Raw genomic sequence first — 14,208 nt, forward strand, 5'->3', positions numbered from 1 at the left:
GAAGGCGATATCACGAAGACCCACGTTGGTTATTGCCCTTGGAGTCTATTTATTTACGTTTTACTCCTATCCACTATGGCTACCAGCTAACCCCTTCGCTTTTTCTGATCTACACTCCAGTGCGCTCTACGCGCATCTGAGTTTGAAAGTAGCCAACGCGTGTTTATATAGACTGGATACTTTGGTACAGGTTGACACACTCAACGAAGCAGGGGCTGAACAGTCAGGAGGCGGGTTATGGATCTTTGTAGTAAAACGTTAATTGGCTACACAAGATCATAACATGAATAATACATTTCATAAGACGCATGACCAATTGTAGCTTACGTTTTCTTCTTTAGCCAATTGAAACATAAAGCAGGCACTAAATTGATTGAAATGCTCACCATTGGTCAGAACAGAGCAGAGGCGGGGCTACAATGTAAATATGGTTGTAGTTCTATAAATATTCAATAAAATGCAGTGTGGTTGGTCAATTACCTCATTAATAAACAGAGATTAACCAATGGCTATAGAGATACGATGGCGTTGGAAAACCCCGCCTTATTTCCGATTTTTGCCGAACTTCACCGATTCTTATTTTTCCTCTCTAAGCTATTTTTTTTTTTTAAATCCGTGTTGTCTCGTTCGTCTCGCTCTGGATAGGCTACAACTCTTGGAAAAGAAGCTCGTTCACGAGGCCTACCTCGACCTTTCGGAAATCAAAGACTTATTTAAAGTGGTTTTTCGCTTAGTATTATTATTTTTAAACCAGTTAAAACTAGTCATTTTTCTTATTTTTTTAAGAAGATGTCGAAGTTACTATTACTTTACAACAACATTTTGGTTTTTTACGGGACTACGCGAGAATCCTCGGTCTCAAGTGGAAACCATGCCGGCGTGGTCAGTGTTATTTGAAGTACTCCAACTGGGAAAATCCGACAAAAGCCTGCGGTGTTTAATACAATAACGGTGAAAGACGTTACCGTAATTTATAACGGGAAAGCTTGAAATACTAGTTTTTAGAGTACATTTCGTTAATGTTATGTACATTTTTATTTATATTCTGAAATAGGGACGAGATTGGAAGGCCACGTCTAAAACGAAGTGACCCAGCTTGGCTTTGGCGGTAACTGTCTAGACGGCAAGCCAAAGTCTATGTAAAATCCGATTTCCACATAGTAGTACTAGAATATTTGGTTCCGCAGAAAACAAAAGTTTGTTCCAATTAGGCACCATACCTGACCAACTAATTGGTCATTTCGGCGATTGCCCAAATTCAACACACTTTCCCTTTTCACTCCAGGACCAGCGTTGCCTACCCCTGGCTAAGTAGTTAGCACGATGTAGCTCATGTTAGTTGCCAGCTAGCTAACGTCGGTACCCCTTTGTAGGCACTGTTAAAACCCGCGATTGAATAGGCTATGCAACTAACGATGGAAAATTAGCAACAAATGTTTTATACTATTTTAGCGCTGGTTTTGTTTAAATATCACCGAGTACAATAGAGACGCATTGGCTTGCTAGTTAGTTTCATTTTTTAAATAGGAAAACATCTAGCTAATATACCTAGCTAGTTACAAGCAAAATGGCATCCGGAGCGACCAGGTAACGTTATTAACTAGCCAACCTCTAGCTACCCTGTTGGTCAGTTGTATAAATATGTTAGCTAAGTCTGTAAATTCATAGAAAAAAGGTTGGCATGGAGTTTTTTAGTTTTGATATAGTTACGATAGTTGGCTACCGAATTGCTTAAATTATTTGAATACGTGTTGCGTAATCTTGCTAGTTAGCAGAGTTGGCATGCTAACTTTAATCTATACAACATGGTCAAAACACTGCTGGTTGTCTGTCTCTCGGACGGAGTAGTTAACTAGCAGCTCATGACATTCTCTGGTCGTCCTTTTTTTTTCAATATCGTTGCTATACATTTATTTTGTTTGATACTTGAATGTTAATTCATGTTTTTGTTTTTTTGGGACCATTTTGTTTCCCATTTTAATTGCTAGCTACTACCAACTAACTTAACGTTGTACATTTAACGTTGAAACCTCGTCTCAACATGGCGGTGTTGTGGCTTGTGCTTCTTGTTGGCAAGAAAAATGGAGTCCTGTTAGCTACCAGAGAAACTGAAAGTTAGCGTTCAAGCAGACCAGTTGTTTGATGTACTTTTAAATAGTAGATGTGTTGTATAACGTTGACAGCTTACATATTCAGGTACCATCTAAATTGAGTTCAGGGATTGTACTAACTAGGTAGCGAGCTATTTCTCCGTTTCACGAATTTCCTGTGTCACTAGGTACCAGAAGTGTTTTCACCATGGAAGGACCTGGTTGTTGCCACTGACTGGCTCAGGAGTGGACCAGCCACTGTAGACATTGTTCACAAAACTCTTGCTACAGAACATTACCACAAGACCAAGAGGTCTTCAACTAAAAATGTACACCTAAAAGCTGATGTAACATATTGTAGAATGTTGTCCCCCTTAACAACTTTTTTGTTTGTTCTTGCATGAGTGTGTAGCTAGGAGGACTTTTTAAAGACTAAAGCAAGTAGGTTTAACAGGGAGGTTGTTCCAGATATATGATCACATTGATTGCACTGCATCGGTTGATTTTTAAACGGCATGTCCATAAACCAATCGGTTTGCATTACCGATTTGCAAATACTTTTCTTAGTGGCTAGGCTCTTCTGTATGCTGTTCCTTTTTAAAGTATAGAATGGTAGTTGCAAATGTACACCCCCGATTGTTGAGTGATTTTAAATGAAAGGATTGTAGTAACTGTATTTTGTTTAAAGTAATAAAGAAATCAAAGTTACTTATTGACTCTGTTTATGTGTTTGGGAATTGAAGGGTGTTTGACTGTTGACAGCATGAACATGCCACTTTGCTCATTTATTTGGCAGACTGTATATGACAGTTGTCAAGTTCCCACCTTCAAGCTGTTGTAGTAGTCAGATCAGCTGTATCCTTATTATTTCCAAGTGCTTTGATTAAAAAAAAATTACAGCCTGAATTCAAAATATATTTTAAATGTTTTTTTCTCTTACACACTACCCCATATTGACAACATGTTTTTAGAAATGTTTGGTATTTTATTAAAATTGAACTGCATCTCATTTACATAAGTATTCACACCCCTGCGTCCGCTGTGAGTCTTTCTGGGAAAGACTACGCTTTCCACACCTGGATTGTGCAACATTTTCCCATTTCATATATTTTTTAAAAGCTGTTCATGCTCTGCCAAATTGGTTGATGATCATTGCTAGAAAACCTTTTTCAGGTCTTGCCATAGATTTTCAAATAGATTTGCCAAAACTAACTCGGCCACTGGAACATAACCTGTCTTCTTGATAAGCAACTCCAGTGCATATTTGGCCTTGTGTTTTAGGTTATTGTCCTGCTGAAAGGTTGAGGATTTTGCCTGTGCTTAGCACCATTCTGTTTCTTTTTTTTTTTAATCCTGAAAAAATCCCCAGCCCTTTCCATTACAAGCATACCCATACTATGATGTGGCCACCACTATGCTTGAAAATATGAAGAGTGGTACTCACTAATGTGTTGTATTGGATTTGACACATATTTTGCTGTATTACTTTAGTGCCTTGTTGCAAACAGGATGCATGTTTTATTCTGTACAGGCTTCCTTTTCACTCTGTCAATTAGGTTAGTATTGTGGAGCCCCTACAGTGTTGATCCATCCTCAGTTTTCTATCACAGCCATTCAACTCTAGCTGTTTTAAAGGCACAATAGGTCTCATGGTGAAATCCCTGAGCGGTTTCCTTCCTCTCCGAGTTAGGAAGGACGCCTGTATCTTTGTAGTGACTGGCTGTATTAATGCACCATCATAAGTGTAATGAACAACTTCACCATGCTCAAAGGGATATTCAATGTCTGCTTTTTCTCTGGTCTTTGTGGAATGTGTGGGGTACAGAGATGAGGTAGTAGTCATGTTAAACACTGATTGTACACTGAGTCCATGCAACTTACTTTGTGACTTGTTAAGCACATCTTTACTCCTGAATGTTCCATAACGAATGGGTTGAATACTCATTTTTAATTCATGAGTAAAAATGTTGATAAAACATCATTCCACTTTGACATTATGGGGTATTGTATGTAAACCAGTGACATCTCTAATCAATTCTAAATTCAGGCTGTAACATGTGGGAAAACAGTAAAGGGTTGTGAATACTTTCTGAAGGCCTGTAAAAGGATACCACTGTGCTGTTATACAAACAAACCATTATCAGTATTTTGGCTCCCCCTTATGGTCTATGATGCCAATGGCATGCTTGGTAGTGAAATTGCGCAACAACAGTTCATATGCGGAAATGTCCCCTGCCTTGCTCTCAGCCTCCTACTTGTGCTGCCTACATTCAAAACAGGTAACCTGGTCCAATATACTGTATTATGCCAACAGCTTAGTATATGTATACAATGCTTATTCTAAACAGGTAACCTGGTCCAAAATACTCTGATTCATTAGCACCACCCCTCTTGCATGGTCCTAAAGTTGTCAATGGATTCTAATGTCTTTGTCATATGATATAGGCCTATCTTAGTTCACATTTTATGTTGAGCCACATAGGCCCAGATTATGGACCTTATCACTCAGGCACTTCGAGTTGTAAATTGTGATTTATTTTCCTAGAGAGGGTGACTAATCTACCATGTGAATACTGATCTGTGAGTATGTCATTTGTGGGTGTGTGTAACACTTCAAATTTGAGACTAGTGTACTCAGTGGGATGGGTGACGTACATGAGTGTGCTTGTTTTTGTGTGTTATATTCATTGAAGGGCTTAAAATTACCCTTGTCCAGAAGGAGTTCTCGTTTTCAGTGTTTGCCTGGCAGTGTGCGAGCCAGCGACAGCTGGGTGACTAAGCGAGGGAGTCCTCTGTAGCACAGTGAGGAAGGGAGGGACGTTCAGAGATGGGGAGGGACCCAGGAACAGCAGGGGAGGAGATAGAAGTGACTCCATTTTGACTCTGAGATTCTGGACCCCTGTTTAAACATCTCCGATGGAAGGTAGGCTAAGAGCCGGAGGAAATAGTGGGGAGGGAGTGTTAGATTATGTAGCTTTTTATGCCTGCCTTTACCACCGATGTCCCAGGTACACATGCACCTGTAGTGCAGGCCTATTACTAACTATTGGGCTTGGTTTACTATGTGTGTGTATTCTTGTCTTTGTCTGCCACACTTTAAAGGTACGCATAAAGCGTCTTAACTAAACACATGAGATGACATACTATGTAATACCATAGGTAAATGTGGTTCTATCATACTCATTGTTTATTCGCACTTGATTTAGAAATGGTCAGCCCTGTTACATGTGCCTGATGATTTCTCAGCCAGGTTTGCCATCAGTAGGCCACCTGACTGGGTAACAACATGGGACTGCGGTTTCTTAATCAATTGTGAATTCCTTCCATTCAGGACACGTTGCTGTGCAAATCACTTCTGAAGGCGCCTTGTGGAAATCCAGTATCCACAATTATTGAATTACACCCCGTGTCTAATCACATGATCAAAAGATAAATTTATGTTTGGATTCAGCCCATTCTGATAATATTAGTATCTAACAGACTAATTGGTCAAGCATAAATGTTTAGCTTCCAACTCCATAAAAACAAATTACGTTTCAGTTTATATACACTGGCCCGCTGTTTCGTAATAAAATGGATCATGACATTTAGTAAGAGGCACGCTCTTGCTTGTTTAACAAATCTAAACGGAACAAGCGAGCTGTTCTCTTGAAAGGCATCCCAGACCTTCACAGGGAGCCCAGGGAATGTCCTGTCTCCTTTACTGTTTGTGTTGATGATGTCACCAAGTGGCTCTCTTTTAGATATCCCTAATCATCCACCCATCAGATCTAACCTTAATGTCTCACGTAGGCATTTTTTATTGTCATTCTTGCGTCTTCTGGCAAACATGCTAGTAATTTAAGATGCTTTGATATTTAAGGATCCAAGTCTGAGGGAACACTTTGTCTTCTTGCAGGAGGCACGGAGTGCTTTTGGAGGAGATTCACACACGTGATGTTCCATTGTGTGAAGGCTTTTAGAGCCTCTTTCTTTTCCGGAACTATCTGAGGTGCTAAATTAATTGCACTTGATCCCACCTCCCGTCACAATCGGTTTAGTGTTAATCTGGGCTCCGTGCGGTGCGACAAAGTCTGGCACAAGCAGCACGGTTGAGTCCTCCTATCCTCCCCCAGAGGACTGCCCCTGACTCCGGCCATCTCCCCTTCCCTCTCTTGGTCTGTCTATCCTTCACGCCCTTTCCCTAATTCTATTTACCTCTCCCCTTTTTTGCTGCCTCGCTCACACCCGCACCGCCTCCCCTGTCCTTTATTCTCTCTTCTTCTCCCTCTCTCTTATGTTCTTCCTCCCTCTGTCAATCTCTCCCATACCACCTCGCTTCACCCATATTCTCTCTCCATCTCTGCCTCCCCCTCCCTCTCTCATACTGAGCTGTAGAGACTACCAGATGCTGGCTGCACGGACTCTCCCCTTGCCCAACCACTGTTTTCTCTCTCTCTTTGTTTTTTTGCTCTGCCTCTTATGTTTTCTCTGGCTTGGTGCCACCGCCTCTGACCATCTGCCTCTTTCTTTCTCGCTCTCTTTCTCCCGATGTCAACGGTATTATCATAGTGTTTGTCCTTTGTTTTTATCACTGGGGAATGATTTGATTTAGTCACTCCCCGCTCTCCCTCACACTCCCTTTCTCTTTCTTTTGCTGTTCTTCACATCCATTCTATTTTCTCGGTGTCAAATTGAGGTGTGCCTGCTATTTAAAGAGGCATTGCGGAAGAGCTGGGGTGTTGACAGCGCTCTGAAAAAGTATGCCGTTTTAGGAACAGGAAGTATCATAAACCCGGATTGCAGCACTAAAGGCCCGCCACACAGTCAACGCACAGCTACTTCCTACTCGCCGCTGAACACCAGCAAAACAACCCTCCTCTCCTGATTATATGAGAATTATGCCCCACTCCTCCCTCACCAATACCCAGGCCCCACCCTCCCAGCTCTCCTGAATCGAGCACATATAACAGGCTCTACTCCTCCACCAAGTTCTCTACACTCTCTCTCTTGTGTACACTCTCCTTCTCACTCTCTTTGCCAGTACAGCATGCCTGAGTAGCTGCCTGGAGATGAAGAAGCTAATTAATTTGATTTAGCCGTTCTTTCCCTGGCAGTGGAAAATTCACCCCCCTTCTCACTCCTCCTCCTCCTCAACACCACCACCACAAACCATATCAGTCACCCCTCCCAGATGATTTTCCACCAATCTTTTCCAGCCTCTTTTAGAGGTGTTCCCTTTCCTTTCCCCTTCTCCTCCTCTCCTTTCCTTTCACTCCTCTCCGTTCCTTTCCCCTTCTCCTCTCCTTTCCTTTCCTTTCACTCCTCTCCGTTCCTTTCCCCTTCTCCTCCTCTCCGTTCCTTTCCCCTTCTCCTCCTCTCCTTTCCTTTCCCTCCTCTCCGTTCCTTTCCCCTTCTCCTCCTCTCCGTTCCTTTCCCCTTCTCCTCCTCTCCGTTCCTTTCCCCTTCTCCTCTCCGTTCCTTTCCCCTTCTCCTCCTCTCCGTTCCTTTCACTCCTCTCCGTTCCTTTCCCCTTCCTTTCCTTTCCTTTCACTCCTCTCCGTTCCTTTCCCCTTCTCCTCCTCTCCTTTCCTTTCACTCCTCTCCGTTCCTTTCCCCTTCTCTTCCTCTCATTTCCTTTCCCCTTGTCTTCCTATCCTTTCCCCTTCTCCTCCTCTCCTTTCCTTTCCCCTCGAAGCAACCATGTGTTTTAGGTTTGCTCTTGGTTGTATATTAAATCAAATCAATATCCACTAGTCACCTCCATATGAAACTAAATCAATATCCACCAGTCACCTCCATATTAAACTAAATCAATGTCCACTAGTCACCTCCGTACTAAACTAAACTGAATCACTATCCACTAGGTTCCCCCATATTAAAATAATATGAATCATTATCTATTAGTCACCTCCATATTAAACTAAACTAAATCACTATCATCTAGTCATCTCCCTATTACACTAAATCACTATCAACTAGTCACCTCCATATTAAAATAATCTGAATCACTATCTATTAGTCACCTCCATATTAAACTAAATTAATTCACTATCTATTAGTCACCACCATATTAAACTAAATTAATTCACTATCTATTAGTCACCTCCGTATTAAATTAAACTAAATCACTATCTATTAGTCACCTCCATATTAAACTAAACTAAACCACTATCTATTAGTCACCACCATATTAAACTAAATCGCTGTCCACTAGTCACCTCCGTACTAAACTAAACTGAATCAGTATCTATTAGTCACCACCATATTAAACTAAATCAATATCCACCAGTCACCTCCATATTAAACTAAATCACTGTCCACTAGTCACCTCCGTACTAAACTAAACTAAATCCCTATCCACTAGTCACCTTTGTATTAAACTAAACTAAATCCCTATCCACTAGTCACCTCCTTATTAAACTAAATCCCTATCCACTATTCACCTATGTATTAAACTAAACTAAATCACTGTCCACTATTCACCTATGTATTAAACTAAACTAAATCACTGTCCACTAGTCACCTCCTTATTAAACTAAATCCCTATCCACTATTCACCTATGTGTTAAACTAAACTAAATCACTGTCCACTAGTCACCTCCGTATTAAACTAAACTAAATGACTATCCACTATTCACCCCTGTCTTAAACTAAATCACTATCCACTAGTCACCGCCGCCCAGTTCGAATTTCCCGTCTTCACAAGGCGCACGTTGTGTGACTCCACACTAGCTGTGGTTGCGCAGACAGAAGGCATGCCACCCTAATCCGCTGTGACATGCTGCATGTTTGATCACGTTGCTGGTTTGGCGCATCTGCCAAATTGATGCAGGTAATCATTTGGCAGACATGTGCTCTGTAAATCATGTGCATTTATGCAAGAGGATGTATTTGTGTGTTTGTTGAAGAGTTCCAATATGTGTGTGCTTTTGCAAATTTGCTTGCATGCAATTCTGCATGTTTGTGGGTGTGCATGTGTTGCTCATGTAAGTATATATGTGTAATTGATTTTCTAATAAAAAAAAATGTCTGCTGGACAGAGTGAATGCTCGCCAACCTGACCCCTTCGTGGGGCGACTCACTTCCTGTTCCCATTTAAGATGACCCCTGACCTTTTAACCTGAGGTAAACTTCTCTGGACTTCCCACTTCAGCAGATTTGTCTCTTTAGGGGGTAGTTTTGGTTCTAGTTTTTCTCTAGGCTTCCGCCATGAATTCAAAGCTGCTAGTCAAATACATCGAAATGTAGTAGTTGCCGTCTCGGTATCAGTATCAACCACAGTACTGGCGGTTTCAAGCAGGACTCATGAAAGATACTGTAGAGACCGGATTCTATTGAATACAAAGTCAAGTGCTGTTGGATGTATGATGTCCACTCACTGTTGAAATCAATTGCACTGTTGAAATTATTGAATGCTTTTCAGGTCCCTATTTTTCAGTCGTTCTGTCAAACCTGACAATAACCATGATGCATTTCGAGAAAATATATTTATGTTGTGTTTATAGATTGTAAACTATTAAAATAAATAAAAATAGTCGCACACTCCATATAGATTGCCCAGCAAAACAGCCAAAAGGTATTTTTTCTTGTACTGTTTTCAACACACTTACTTCAAGACTGCCTTTGTGTAGTTGGGCATGACTTTTTAAAACGATATGAATGGTGAATGGTTTTACAATGAAACTCATTCTAAACTCTTCGACCGAATGTATCACTCCATAATGGCTCGTGTTTTCCAGCAAGATGGCTGCCTCGGCGCTTCCATCTCTGTGTATTCAGATGTGTGTGTCGCTTTGTAGCACAGCATGAAAAGCCATGATCATGTTTGGGCAAACGGGCATGAATAGGGACGGCTGGACGACGGGCCTCCCTCTGAATACAGAGTTTGTGGCCGGCCGCCACTGCAACAAGACAGGGGAAAAACACTCATGGGACTGGTCAGCCACACTCCAGTAACGTGAGCATGTGTGCACACCCCTCACTATAATTACCGCCAACAGCCGCAATTACCCAACCCCCAAATCACACACACTCACCACTTTATGTGAAAAACGCACACACTGTCACAAGCACACTCATGCTCTGTAACCCACCGACTCTCTCTCTCTCTCTCTCTCCATTGGTGAAAGAGTGTATTGGAGGGGAGAGAAAAGCAACAAAGTTCCTTGAAGAGCTGGAGAGGTTACAGCAGCATCACCCAATCCCAGCACCGTTCCCATGGAGACAAGTGTGCTGGTATACAGTCAGGTCCATAATTATTGGCACCTCTGATAAACATGAGCAAAAAATACAGTATATAAGAAATAATACAAATACTGAGCTGTACACAATACAATTGAGAAGTTATATTATTTTATACTAATACAATTGCTCAGAGAAAGAGATTTTGTTTAAGTAATATTTTTTTAAATCTCAAACATAGGGCTCAAGTTATTGGCACCCGTTTTCAATACTCCTGCACACTCCCCTTGTGAAGAGAACGTCACTGAGCCTTTCACTCAAATGTTTTGTGAGATTGGAGAACACGTTGGGAGGGATGGACCATTCCTCCATACAGAATCATTCCAGATCCCTGATATCCATCGTCTGCTCTCTTCAAGTCTGGAGACTGAGATGACCATTGCAAAATTTTGATTTTTGTGGTCAATTAAACAATTTCTTTGTGGATTTTGATTAGTGCTTGGATAAACATTTTGGGGAAGACAACTGATTACATTGTTTATTCATCAAATGTGTTTTGTGTTTACATTTTTATACCTATCAAAATACACATTTAGTAACGACAGTTTAAACTACATGCAGAGTAAAACTTTTGCATGACTTAATACAATTATTTTATCGTTAAGAGTGGGAAAACGTTGCTTCTGCATCGATAAGCACACCAAAGTAATACAATAAAGACTGCACTTCTTAAAGTTAATTTCACACCATAGCCTCCTGAATTTGGAAGATAACTTTTCTTTCATTTTGATTTGGGCACAAATGAAAATGTGGCACTGAATTGTCCACGCGCAGTTACAAGCCTGCTAGAGTTAGCGGCAGGCGGACGAACAATATCCACCATCGGATGAAGCCTGAGCTGGAATGTGAAGCAAACTGAAGCTGTGTAGCTTTAGAAAACCCCGAGTAGATGTAGCTTGCTTCGTAGTATACCTCTCAGACTGTGCTATGGTCAGATGACGTGAAAGTAGAGCTCTTTTGCCACGCGGTGGTGTCGGAAAAAAACAGAAGCATATGCAGAAAAATACCTCATACCAACGGTAAAACATGGTGGTGCACCTTTGATGTTATGGGGCTATTTTGCTTCCACTCGTCCTGGGACCCTTGTTGAAAACATGCTCCTGAACTTTGGCGACTACTAAGTATTTTTTTAACCTCCAGCTTTAGGCTGGATGTATCAATGTGTAGTTCATACATGCAAAATCTATGAGCAGAATTACTGTTTTTACCTCAATTAGCAACAAAATCCTTAGTTTGAAAGCGACTGTTTTCCTGGAAGATGTGCTGCGCCATTTCCCCTAAATTTCCCCCACATAGGTCAGCCCCCTAGCTATTCGAGTCCTAGCCAATGAGCTTCGGCCTCTTTTTAATTTTTAATTTATTTAACCTTTATTTTACTTGCCATTTGAGTGACACACAGCAGTGCAAGAGAGAGCATTGATGTACACATACACTACATTACCAAAAGTATGTGGACAACTGCAAGTCGTACATCTCATTCCAAAATCATGGGCATTAATATAGTTGGCCCCCCCTTTGCTGCTATAACAGCCTACACTACTCTGGGAAGGTTTTCCACGAGATATTGTAACAATGCTGCGAGGACTTGCTTCCATTCAGCCACAAGAGCATTAGTGAGGTCGGGCCCTGATGTTGGGCGATTAGACCTGGCTCGCAGTCGGCGTTCCAATTCATCCCAAAGGTGTTCGATGGGGTTGAGGTCAGGTCTCTGTGCATACCAGTCAAGTTCTTCCAAGCCAATCTCGACAAACCATTTCTGTATTGACCTCGTTTTGTGCACAGGGGCATTGTCATGCTGAAACAGGAAATGGCCTTCCCCAAACTGTTGTCTAGAATGTCTTTGTAATGCTGAAGCATTAAGATTAATCGTCACTGGAGCTAAGGGGCCTAGCACGAACCATGAAAAACAGCCTCAGACCATTATTCCTCCTCCTAACTTTACAGTTGGCACTATGCATTCGGACAGGGAGCGTTCTCCTGGCATCTGCCAAACCCAGATTCATCCGTCGGACTGCTAGATGTTGAAGCGTGATTCATCACTCCAGAGAACGTGTTTCCACTGCTCCAGAGTCCAGTGACGGCAAGCTTTACACTGCTCCAGCCGACTCCAGCCGCATTTTGCTTGGTTATCTTAGGCTTGTGTGCTGCTGCTCGGCCATGGAAACCCATTTCATTAAGCTCCTGACGAACAGTTATTGTACTAATGTTGCTTCCAGAGGTAGTTTGGAGCTCGGAAGTGAGTGTTGCAACCCGAGAACAGAAGATTTTTACGCTCTACGCGCTTCAGCACTTGGCAGTCCCATTCTGTGAGCTTTTGTGGCCTACCACTTCACAATTAAGTCAGTGATGCTTCTTGACATGTCTACTATACAGTAACAGCACTTAAAGTTAACCGGGGCAGCTCTTGCAGGGCAGAAATTTGAGAAGCTGACTTGTTGGAAAGGTGGCATGCCGTCCTATGATGATGCCACATTGAAAGTCACTGAGCTTTTCAGTAAGGCCATTCTACTTCCAATGTTTGTTTATGGAGATTGCATGGGTGTGTGCTTGATTTTTATGCACCTGTCAGCAACGGGTGTGGCTGAAATATCCATATCCACTAATTTGAAGGCGTGCCCCTTACCTTTGTACATATAGTGTATGTGCATTAGGGAATCACATGGGTAATTGGGATTTCGGGACTGTCCCGGGAACACTCTTCACATTTCCTGAAAAAATAAAATGACAAGACCCGGGAAATTACATTTCCCCCAAATCAAATTGTATTGGTCACTTACACATGGGTAGCAGATGTTATTGTGAGCGTAGCAAAATGCTTGTGCTTCTAGTTCCGACAGTGCAGCATTATCTAACAAGTAATATCTAACAATTCCACAACAACTACCTAATACACACAAATATAAGTAAGGAATGGAATAAGAATATATAAATATATGGATGAGCAATATCAGAGCGGCATAGGCTAAGATGTAATAGATAGTGTAGAATACAGTATATACATATTAGATGAGTAAACCAGTGTCACCACTAATGCAATTCCACAAAATACACAACATTCACAGTATCAGATTAGCAAAACGTAAAACAGCACATTATCCGAACATGTTGTCTGTGGAAGCCTTTAGTCTAACATGTGTACTGCACACAAAGTTGCCATAAAAAAAATAAACATGGACACTGCCGGATTGCACACGCGACCCGGATGCAGTTAATAAACCCTCCAGTAACCCCCGACACACCTATATAATGTATACAGCCTTTAAAATAACACTTGCCTCTTTGAACTGTCACTGTGACTCTTCAGACAGTGACAAATTTGATAGGCCTTGGCACAATTCACTACATAGGCGTGTCTCTGTCACAGACATGAAGTCTGTTAATAATTCAGAGAGGCATGAATAATGGTGATTGAGAAAGTTACAGACGCACAAATATCATACCCCCCCCCAAAAAAAAATCTAACCTCCCCTCTTATTGTAATGGTGAGAGGTTAGCATGTCTTGGAGGTATGATATTTGTGTGTCTAACTTTCTCACTCCTCATTATTCACGATTCATTCAGGACTATCCGTAATCATGGTAGCATCCACATCAATGTAGAAGTGTTTAGAAACATTATTTACAATAAGTGACTCTAAAATTACACAATATATAATAATTTACCATTAATTTATTTTGGGCACAAAATCATCTGAAGAACTAAACCAAAACAAACAGCAAATGTATCCAACAAGTTTGTAGCGTCACAAGCGTGATGTAATCAATGTGTACTAGGAATATGGGACCAAATACCAAACGTTTGACTACTTTAATACACAAGTGAATTTGTCCCCCCCCCTAAAATGGGGGGACTATGTACACAAACTGCTGTAATTTCCAAACGGTTCACTCAATGT

At 41.4% G+C, this 14,208-nt stretch overlaps 1 long non-coding RNA gene across 1 annotated transcript; it reads left to right on the plus strand.

The window, feature by feature from the left end:
* The first annotated feature begins 119 nt into the window (after positions 1-119).
* Positions 120-2,798, plus strand: LOC115133618 (uncharacterized). The gene is made up of 2 exons (XR_003864219.2): positions 120-1,587; positions 2,279-2,798. It is a non-coding gene; the product is annotated as an uncharacterized LOC115133618 (long non-coding RNA).
* Positions 2,799-14,208: the final 11,410 nt, after the last annotated feature.

The sequence above is a fragment of the Oncorhynchus nerka genome, linkage group LG8 (assembly GCF_034236695.1).
Source record: "Oncorhynchus nerka isolate Pitt River linkage group LG8, Oner_Uvic_2.0, whole genome shotgun sequence".
Classification (NCBI taxonomy): Eukaryota; Metazoa; Chordata; class Actinopteri; order Salmoniformes; family Salmonidae; genus Oncorhynchus; species Oncorhynchus nerka.